Raw genomic sequence first — 11,433 nt, 5'->3', positions numbered from 1 at the left:
TGGTACAACTGGCTCGAGAAGAATCTCGCAAACATTTCGGAGCAGAGCCTTCTCTAATTGGCGTTCCCTTGGCCCAACGACAGATAGACTGGTTATTTCGGAATGAGGATGCACGGGCTATTGCCTTTGCCCACTACCCCGGAGTTATAGACAATCATTTTCCAAGAGACGGATTGTTACAATTTGTCAATAACCATGCTTCAGTGGTTCCTAGGATTATGAGACCAACTCCTATAAAGGATACTCAGGTAATTTTTACTGATGGGTCTTCTAATGGCACTGCTGCTTATGTGATTCAAGGTCAGCCACACATACTGCATACACCTCCTGCCTCAGCTCAAATTGTAAAGCTGAGAGCAGTGGCTGCCGTATTTACACTTATGGCTCATTGTTCTTTTAACCTATGCACAGATAGTCATTACATTGCTAGAGCTTTACAGGTATTAGAAACAGTGGCTTACATTGACACTGCAAATAATCAGGTACAGGAACTTTTTTCTCAAGTGCAAAGATGTTTGGATGCACAAGTCCATCCATATTATGTGGGTCACATTCGAGCACATTCAGGACTCCCAGGACCTTTATCAGAGGGAAATGCTCTTGCTGATCAAGCTACTCAGGTAATAGGTCTCACTCAGTTGGAGCTTGCCCAACAGTCACATGCATTGCATCTTCAAAATAGTCAAAGTTTGAAAAGGCAGTTCAATATTCCCAGGGAGGCAGCTCGTCAAATTGTTAGGCAGTGCTCTACATGCCCAGAACATCACACTGTACCCCATTATGGCGTCAACCCGCGAGGCTTGAAGCCTAACCGGTTATGGCAAATGGATGTTACACATATTCCAGAATTTGGAAAGCTAAGGCACGTGCATGTAACGGTTGACACGTAGCTACAGCTCAATCTGGAGAGGCTACTAAACATGTCATTTCTCACTGCCTCAGATGCTTTGCTATGATAGGCCAACCCTCTGTGATTAAGACTGATAATGGCTCAGGATACACTAGTCAGGCATTCCAGCGTTTTTGCTCACAACTCTCTATCATGCATAAAACAGGCATTCCTTATAATCCTCAGGGTCAAGGAATAGTGGAACAAGCTCACGGTACTCTTAAAAATCAATTAAATAAAATAAAAAAGGGAGAGCTATACCCTGTCTCTCCACAAAACAGTTTAAATTATGCTCTTTTTCTCTTGAATTTTTTAACTCTGGATGCTCGAGGATTTTCTGCAACAGAGCGTTTCTGGCATCCAAAACCTCAGACCACATACGCGCAGGTGAGGTGGAAGGCCACATGGAATGGCCCTGATCCGGTACTAATATGGGGATGAGGGCATGTTTGTGTTTTTCCACAGGATGCTGAAAATGCCAGATGGTTGCCAGAAAGATTGGTCCGGTTCGCGGGGAACTCTCCCCCTCCAGAGATTGCTCCTGATAATGGTGATGATGTTGAGTCCTCTGGTTAAAGGAGAATTGTATTGGGCCTACGTACCTGATCCACCCATTCTACATTCGTCTATCTGGGAAGGTCCAGAAATTATGGTAAAGGTGAATGACATGTGATTGCTAGACCAACCAGCAACGGGCCGAGGAGATAAAAGAGAAGAAAGGAGATTCAACTACACAGGATCGGGCATTGGTTTGCCTATCTGCTTTTCAAAAAGCTGGTCAGCTACTACTGGATGACTGCCAGTGTGCGGTTCCAGTTTAATTAGAAATGATAGTGAAAAAAGGCCTCTGCTTTTCGGATTTAATTACCCAAAGGGGGCACAAGTGAACCCGCCTCCACCTTCTCCCCAGTCTTTTTCTCCTTGTGAGGAGGAGGAGCTTTCCAGTCGGACTATTCGCTGGAAAAGATGCTATGTCCCTGCTCCCGCCAGATATAATGTGACTGGAACAGATCGATACATCTTGGACTGGTCTGGGGGAGAATGGGGAAATATAGGAGGACATGGAGCGCGTACCAGCTGGACAGTGGGACTATGGTGGACAGATACAGAATTTCCTCAAACTTATATTTGGAAGTTGGGTGCAGCCATGGGAGAACTACGCCCTGTGGGATGGATCCCTCAAATAGTGGATACAAACATAACTGCATGTGTAACCCCACTGTATGTATTGATGATAGGTGGAATTAATGTAACTATGAGAGGTAGAAATTTCTATGTCACATGTTATGATTGCATTTTAACTAACTGTATTTCTTTTGTTCCAGAAGGAACTATTGTAATGGTCTTTCATCAGCCCTCCTTTGTAATGTTACCTGTTAACACATCGGAACCTTGGTATGCAGATCGAGGTTTACAGGTATTAATAGAAATCAATGAGCTTTAAGTAGACAGAAAAGAGTAATAGGATTGATTATTGCTGGAATTACCGCTCTTGTGTTGCTTATAGCTACTACTGCTACTGCTGCTGTCGCTTTATCTCAAACTGTTCAAACTGCTCATTATGTTAATAATTTGTCTAAAAATGTTACAGTAGCTTTGGGGACCCAGGAAAATATTGATAACAAGTTAGAACAGAAGCTTGATGCCTTATACAGTTTAGTTATGTATTTAGGAGATGAAATCCAAGGTTTAAAAGTGAGATTTCATTTAGAATGCCATGCAGCATATCAGTGGATTTGTGTCACCTCAAAAATTTATAATGAGAGTCAACATGGATGGGATCGCGTGCGCTGTCATCTCCAAGGTGTCTGGCATGATGCTAACACATCCCTAGATTTAGCACAGCTGCATAGAGAAATTCAGGGGCTGCAGGATGCGGGACCCCCTCAGTTTGATGCAGCTGAAGAGGCTTCAAAATTCTTACAACACCTGAAAAGTTTTCTACCATCCTGGTCTCCTTTGGGTCATTTGCTTTTCTCGGCTTTAGCCTTGGGCCTTTGCATAATTATAGGCCTATGTCTGCTTCCACCTTTGATGAAATACTTCTTCAATTCTCTGCTGAAGATTTGTGCAGAGATGCATGGTCTCAGGCTCCAGGCCCAGGTTTGAGCTATAAAATAATTATACATCTCCCATTTGCAGAGGCTGGTAGTCAAAGATGGGTAAGAATCCTTCAGGGCTGGGACCAACCTAAAACAGGGCATGATTGCAAGACTTTCATGTGCCAATGACGGGTAAGGCCCAGGCCTGTGAAGGGTCGCCTAAGACAGGCACAGTCTATCTGCGCCATAGCTGAGAAAGCTTTGGCGTTTTAAGTAATAAAAAAGGGGGACTCCAGTTCCTAGAAAAAAATACATGCAAATCTTACTATCAGAAACTCACATTTAATATAGTCCTCAAAAAAAATCCCAGAAGAAAACAATCCAAAAATGAAGGACAGCTTTAGAGAAAACCCACAAAACACACTAAGACACTGTGAGCCAAATCCAAAAGAAACAACAAACAGTAAAATCAGACCCATAAAGACTTCAGGTATGTAATCATTCCTTCTAACAGGTTCGTGTCAAGTTCTTGGAGTAACCTCAATACTGGTGAAGCTAGGGTATGGAATGTCTGTTCTCAGAGGCATGCCCACAGCTATACATGGTTCTGTCTCATGCTTATCATCAATTCATGGGAGGTGATCACTGTGTCTTCCCTCATTTCCAACCACAGTCTCTCTGGGTCCGACTCCTCCCCAGCTGTTCCTGAACCCCATTTTGGTGCACAGAACACTCATTTGCTCCCTTGCTGTTAGGCTGTTAAGACCCATCAGCCTAGAAGCACCACGAAGCCCCTTCTTTGTCACCTTTCCAGAGCTACATGGGCTGTGCTGCTTGCCTAGGCTTGACCTGGCAGGGACATGTACCCTTTTTTGCTCTCTGAGTTCCCATCATAGGTAACAAACACAAGGATCTTTCTCAGGGACTAGTCAGAGTCTTCATCTTTTTCTTCACCACATTTTCTCTCTCATAGAGTTTATGCTCCATCTTTTCTGAAGTTCAAGATCTTGGGTTTTCACAACTCAAGGTCTTGGCTTTTGAAACCCCAAATCAAGAATTTAACTCTTGGCAAAGAGCTTCACATCTAGCTGTCTGAGTGGGGATTGGGAAGGGGAGGGAAGGAGACAGTGGTGCACAGAGAGAGCAGATTTCTAGGAAGTAAACATCTTACACAGAGATCTAAAGTGGCTTTGCTCACTGGCTCATATCCAACCTATGACCAGAGGAATTTTATCAAAATATATACCTCTTATGCTCTTTCTCCAACAACAACAACAATGGTTCTTTCCCTGAGAACAACTTGTCCTTCCTCTTAAGCCAATTAGCTCGGATCGTAGATGACTAAAAAATAACACGCAAGCCCTTCTCGTTATATAATCATAAAACTGTGCAACCTCAGCTAGGATGGAGGCCGGCATTGGGGATCTTGGGGCAGAGAAAAGAGAGAGATGTTGCAAGGGCAAGTCATTGAAATTTTCCTGGAATAAGTAACATTTGAGCTGGTGAGAACATTACACAAATAGAGAAACCCACAGCAGCACTACCAAGGTTGTCCTAGGCATGACGAGCAAGAGATAAAGAGGGAACTGCAAGGTGCAGGTGGGAATGGAAAACCAGAGTGACCTGTAGGAACCAGCTGTGCAGGCCTAGGTGGCAAAGGGTATGTCTCTCACCCCAAGGGTAAGAGGTGCAATTCCTTTGATAGCTTCTTGATAGGGCAGTGCCGTGATTCAAATAGTTCCCTCTCCTGTTATTTGCTCATTCCACTCTGGGCACCTGAAGTGCCCAATGCCATTCTCTTCCTTATATGGGAAAGGTTTCTGGCCTTGCTCAGCCCTGCATTCTATTTCCTTCTCTTCTACTCTTAAACCCTTCATCTCATGGCACCTTCATTACAGCTATCCTGAACTTGCAACTTTGGAATATTCTCTTTACTCTTCTACCTCTAGGTCTTTGTTTTTGCTGTTCTCTCTACTTGAAATACCCTTCCCACGCCCCTCTTTGTCTGGCTATCTCTTACTCATCTTCAGCTCTTGGCTCTGTAGCTGCCTTTCTAAATCATAACCAAGCCCCTTCCCATAGCTGTTTCTGATCTGTTTATTCTCTAGTGCCCCAAAGCAGGCCCTCTAACCCTTGGCCTGTAGATCTACCCGGACAAGCTGGCTGAGTTGCCTCCTGCAGTGGTTTCCTCTAGCAGAGGAAGCAGGGTGGTGAGGTTAGGCAGTGCTCTCAGGCCCTTGAGCCTGTTTCTGACTTAAGGTACAGGGGCAAGCAATCTACTAAATTCAGAGTTCAAGTCACTGGTTATAAGGATGATTAATGAGCATTGAGGAAGAGTAGATGAATTCAGCGAGAATTCAATGAAAAGATGAGAAACATAGAAAAAGAAACAGAAATATATATATATATATAAAGAAATAACCAGTTGGAAATGAAGAATACAATAACTGAAATGAAAAGTACTCATCAGGTGGATGAGTTTGGATGAAGCAGAGGGTCGGGCAGGAGATAAAGAGGGAACTGCAGGGTGCAAGTGGCTTTGCTCACGGGCTCATATCCAACCTATGACCAGAGGAATTTTATCAAAATATACCTCTTATGCTCTTTCTCCAACAACAACAACAATGGTTCTTTCCCTGAGAACAACTTGTCCTTCATCTTAAGCCAATTAGCTCGGATTGTAGATGACTAAAAAATAACACGCAAGCCCTTCTCGTTATATAATCATAAAACTGTGCAACCTCAGCTAGGATGGAGGCCGGCATTGGGGATCTTGGGGCAGAGAAAAGAGAGAGATGTTGCAAGGGCAAGTCATTGAAATTTTCCTGGAATAAGTAACATTTGAGCTGGTGAGAACATTACACAAATAGAGAAACCCACAGCAGCACTACCAAGGTTGTCCTAGGCATGACGAGCAAGAGATAAAGAGGGAACTGCAGGGTGCAAGTGGGAATGGAAAACCAGAGTGACCTGTAGGAACCAGCTGTGCAAGCCTAGGTGGCAAAGGGTATGTCTCTCACCCCAAGGGTAAGAGGTGCAATTCCTTTGATAGCTTCTTGATAGGGCAGTGCCGTGATTCAAATAGTTCCCTCTCCTGTTATTTGCTCATTCCACTCTGGGCACCTGAAGTGCCCAATGCCATTCTCTTCCTTATATGGGAAAGGTTTCTGGCCTTGCTCAGCCCTGCATTCTATTTCCTTCTCTTCTATTCTTAAACCCTTCATCTCATGGCACCTTCATTACAGCTATCCTGAACTTGCAACTTTGGAATATTCTCTTTACTCTTCTACCTCTAGGTCTTTGTTTTTGCTGTTCTCTCTACTTGAAATACCCTTCCCACGCCCCTCTTTGTCTGGCTATCTCTTACTCATCTTCAGCTCTTGGCTCTGTAGCTGCCTTTCTAAATCATAACCAAACCCCTTCCCATAGCTGTTTCTGATCTGTTTATTCTCTAGTGCCCCAAAGCAGGCCCTCTAACCCTTGGCCTGTAGATCTACCCGGACAAGCTGGCTGAGTTGCCTCCTGCAGTGGTTTCCTCTAGCAGAGGAAGCAGGGTGGTGGGGTTAGGCAGTGCTCTCAGGCCCTTGAGCCTGTTTCTGACTTAAGGTACAGGGGCAAGCAATCTACTAAATTCAGAGTTCAAGTCACTGGTTATAAGGATGATTAATGAGCATTGAGGAAGAGTAGATGAATTCAGCGAGAATTCAATGAAAAGATGAGAAACATAGAAAAAGAAACAGAAATATATATATATATATATATATATATATATAAAGAAATAACCAGTTGGAAATGAAGAATACAATAACTGAAATGAAAAGTACTCATCAGGTGGATGAGTTTGGATGAAGCAGAGGGTCGGATCGGCAGTCTGAAAGACAAGGTAGAAGGATACACCGAATCAGAACAGCAAAAAGAAAAAGAATTTTAAAAAGAGAATAGTTTAAGGGACCTCTGGGTCAACATCAAACATAACTACACTTGCATTAAAGGAGTACCAGAAGGAGATGAGAGAGTAAATGATTGAAAACCTATTTGGAGAAATAATGATGGAAAACTTCCCTAACCTAGCAAAGGAAATAGACATACAAGTCCAGGAAGTATGGAGAGTCCCAAACAAGATGAACCCAAACAGGCCCACACCAAGACACATCATAATTAAAATGACAAAGTTTGAAGACAAAGAGAGACTCTGAAAAGCCAAGAGAAAAGAAGTTTTATACAAGGGAGTTCCTGTAAGACTGTCAGCTGTTTTCTCAACAGAAACTTTGCAGGCCAGAAGGGACTGGCAGGAAATATTTAAAGTGATAAAAAAGCAAGGACGTGCAATCAAGATTACTGTATCCGGCAAGACTATCATTTAGAATTAAAAGACACATAAAGAGTTTTCCAGACCAAAAAAAAAAAGCCGAAGGAGTCATCACCACCAAACCAGGATTACAAGAAATGTTAAAGGGACTTCTTTATGAAGAAAAGAAAAAGAAAAAATATGAATTAGAAAATATCACAAAGAAAAAAAATTCTCGCTGACAAAGGTAAACACATAATAAAAGCAATGGATCAACCAACACTAAAGCTAACACAAAGGATAAAAGGCAAAAGCAGGAGTTGCATGTGCATTTACATTAGTAAGTTAAGGGATACACACAAACACGCACACGCACAAAGTAAAAAATAATGACAAAAACATAGACATGGAGGTGGTGAGTAAAAATGGTAGCGATTATACAATGTGTTCAAATTTAAGTAACTATCAACTTAAAACAGACTGCTATAAACATAGCATGGTGTATATGAAGTACATGGTAACCACAAACCAAAAATATAGGAGATAGATAAGAAATAAAGAGAAAGGAATCCAAACACAACACTACAGAGAGTCAACAACATACAAGAGAAGAGAGCAAGATTATGAATAAAGAAAGAAAAGAGAACTACAAAAACATTCAGAAATCCATTAACAAAATGGCAAGAACTACACTTATCAATAATTACTTTAAACGTGAATGGATCAAGTGCTCAAAAAAAAAGATGAATGGATAAAGGTGTGATACATATATACAATGGAATATTACTCAGCTATAAAAAATAATCAAGTGTGACCATTTGCAATGACAAAGATAGACCTAGAGCATATTCTGCTAAGTGAAATAAGTTGGACAGAGAAAGACAAAACCATATGATGTCGTTTATATATGGAATCTAAAGAATAAAATAAATAAAACAGGAAGTGACTCAAGATACAGAGAAAAAACTGGTGTTTACCAGATGGGGTTGGAAAAGTGAAAAGATTAAGAAATACAAATTGGCAGTTACGAAATAGTTGTGGGGATGCAAAGTACAGCTTAGGGAATATAGTCAATAATATTGTAATAACTATACCTGGTGTCAGGTGGATGCAAGACATATTGGGGGCAGATCACATTGTAAGTTATATAACTGACTAACCACTATGTCATACACCTGAAACTAATACAATAATCAATGTCAACTGTAATTGAAATTTTTTTAATTAAAAAAAAAAAAAAAACAGAGAGAAGGGAAAGTACTGCCAGGGCATAAAGAGTGGTTGCAGTCAGACAGTGGCTGGGGTTGGCGTCATCTCAAAGTCTTTCTCACTCATGTGTCACTCATATGTCACCTGCACTTCACCCGAGGCTATTGGCCAGAACACCTGCCTGTGGCCTCTCCATGTGGCTTGAGCTTTCTCACAGCATAGCAGCTAGGTTCCAAAAGGAAGCTTCCAAAGAGAGAGAGCCTGACAGAAGCTCCATACACTTGCATGATCCAGTCTCAGGCATCGAGCAGCAACACCTTCATTTTATCCTGTTTATTAAAAGCAAATTATGCTGTCCAGCACATAGTCAAGGGGAGGGGAATTAGACTCCACTTCTTGATAGGAAGAGTATTAAAGAATTTGTAAACATATTTAAAACCACCACAAATACCAAAAGGTCCTCAGGATAAACACAAACCCCTGGACTCTCTGAAATATTGCAAGGGTCATGCTAGTTTTCCCATCATGTGTGCAAATAGGTCCCAGATGGTTCTATTTGAGTAGCAGGGTGACCTCAGAGGCTAGAGGACTTTGTGTTATCCAGGTCGGTAATACTAGTTCACCAGTCTGACACCCACAGTAGACAGTAAACTCTCCACCCTCTGTCCTGGACATCGGGTTGAATTGGTGAATAAGAAATCTAGTGCAATAAAAAGGGTTCAGAGTTCAGCTTCAATCGTATATTATTACTTAAAATCTTATAAATGTGTAACTTTCGTGTTGTTCAAAGGAACATTGATCACTACAAGAGATGAAACAGCAATTTGCAGACTTTGGATTGAGCATCTGGAATTGACTTTGGGACTGACAAAGACTTTGTCTGACACAACCAAAGGTGGGTGATTGTTTCTCCATGATCAAAACTCCCAAATGAAATCAGGCAATTAAAATCAGCACAGATAGATTGAAAAATGAACCCCTCCATACCATGGTTAGTGTCTAATAAAAAACCAATCAGACCATATGTATTGCAAGCATATCTGTGAATGGACGAGGACAAGACTAGGGCAGAAGATGTGAATTGGGCTCTGCTAAAAGAAGACTCCTTCCCCCAAAGAAAAAAACATGGAGCTTGCAGGCTCCAGCTGCCTCTGAGGACCCTCCCTTGGGAAGATGCTGAGGCTCTGGGCAGTAAATCACTCATCCCCTTCTCTGCTGCATGTACCGGAGAGGAGGAATTACTTCTGCTTAACCAATGTTTCCCACTTCCTGGGAAGTGAAGCCCTAGGACATAAAGACACAGCAGTCTTTTCTTATTCACAGATTCACTTTCTGTGGTTTCAGTTGCCACAGACAACAGCAGTCTGAAACTATTAAATGGAAAATTTCAGAAATAAACAATTCATAAGTTTTAAATTGCATGCGTTCTGAGTAGTTTATGAAATCTTGTGCCATCCCACTGTATCCTGACAGGGACATGAAACAGCCCTTTGTCCAACATATTCACGTTATTCATAAAGTATGATAAGACATTTACATAACAGTATACTGTTATAATCGTTCTATTTTATTATTATTGTTCTTAATGTCTTACTGTGCCTAATTTATCAATTATTCTTTATCATAGGTATGTATCATAAGAAAAAAAGTATGTAGAGTGTTCAGTACTATCTGTGGTTTCAGGCATCCAGTGGGTGTCTTGGAATGTATCCCCATGGATAAAGGGAGACTAATGTATTATTCACCCTCTGATCTTTGCTCTTTTCTATCTACGGGCTCACCTTCTCCCTCTCCTTCTCTCCTGATAAATGACAGCAACAGACAATGAGTAATGAGGGAGGCCAGGAACTGCACAGAAATTTTATAAAGACCGTGGACTGACTTTTGGACAGGAAAGTGATTGGGGGAGAAGAGAGCAGGGAATGTGCCTCAAAGCTTATACCAAGGCAGAACTCAAAGTAAGGGTCTCCCTCTGGCCCTGGTAGGATATGGTGGAAGATGTGCCCTAATTGTGGAAGGATGTATGGGAAAAGGGAGAGCCTGACCAGCAGGGACACTGAAACCTGCCCATTCTTCATATCACTTTGCACAGTTTTCCCATAATCTTGGAGGGGATTGAAGCAGCAATAACCTGAAGCCATGGGCCTGAGCAGCAAAGCCATCTGAGGTCAAGTCCATGTATTCAATAGACACCCACTAAGCTACTACTGTGTGCTGGACCCAGTACTGAGGGCTGGGGACATAGAGCTATCTCAGACATGGTTCCTGCCCTCCAGGAACTCACAGATGAATGGGGAAGACAGACACAACAAATTAGGGCAGTCAAGTGTTTTTGGTGTTGGAACCACAGGAAGGGGAGCGGAGGAGGAATTTGTTCTAGCCAGGGTGGGGGTGGGGGTGGGTGGGAGGGGCAGTGTGGACAGAGAGGTAATGGAAGCCTTCCCAAAAGAGGAGTCACTAGAGCTGAGCCTGGAAACATAAATAAGCATTCCTTAGCAGAGGAAGTAATGTGGGTAGCCAAGGCCACAAAGGCAGGGGATAGCTGGCCAGCTGTTGGAGAATGCTGGGGCACTGGGCATGAGGGGAGGACTGAAGGAAGAGAGGCTAAGAGGGTAGCCAGGCCTAGATCATGCTCTAGAGGCCATGGGGAGTGCTGGAAGGTTTGAAGGGAATTTAAGCATTGCCAGCGAGGCCTGCTTTGGCTATAATGTGAAGATTAATGAAAGGAGATAAGAGAGTAATGAGGAGGGCTGGTAAGAGGTGATGGAGGCTTACAGCAGGGCAGTAGCCATAGAGGCTCACCCAGAACAGAACTAGCAGCAACAAGACCAGGATGATCAGCAAGGCAAAAAGTCAAAGGCCAGACGTCAGGACCCAGCCCGATCCAGTATCCCAGACTCTAGACCCAAGCTCCAGTTTCTTGTTCTCATCGGGAACAGGAAAGAGGAAGGCATCTGGGAGACATCGGGCAGCAACAGATTAGGAGGTACAAGCCACAAGCAGGA

The 11,433-nt window shown here is 42.6% G+C and overlaps 1 long non-coding RNA gene across 1 annotated transcript; it reads left to right on the top strand.

Moving 5' to 3' along the window:
• Positions 1-245: 245 nt before the first annotated feature.
• On the top strand, positions 246-9,819 carry LOC118612435. Its single transcript, XR_004954885.1, has 3 exons — positions 246-2,306; positions 9,219-9,323; positions 9,546-9,819. It is a non-coding gene; the product is annotated as an uncharacterized LOC118612435 (long non-coding RNA).
• The last annotated feature ends 1,614 nt before the right edge of the window (positions 9,820-11,433 follow it).

The sequence above is a fragment of the Rousettus aegyptiacus genome, unplaced genomic scaffold (assembly GCF_014176215.1).
Source record: "Rousettus aegyptiacus isolate mRouAeg1 unplaced genomic scaffold, mRouAeg1.p scaffold_m13_p_1, whole genome shotgun sequence".
Taxonomy (NCBI): domain Eukaryota; kingdom Metazoa; phylum Chordata; class Mammalia; order Chiroptera; family Pteropodidae; genus Rousettus; species Rousettus aegyptiacus.
Note: the sequence above shows the minus strand (reverse complement) of the source record. Positions and strands in the feature narration are given on the sequence as shown.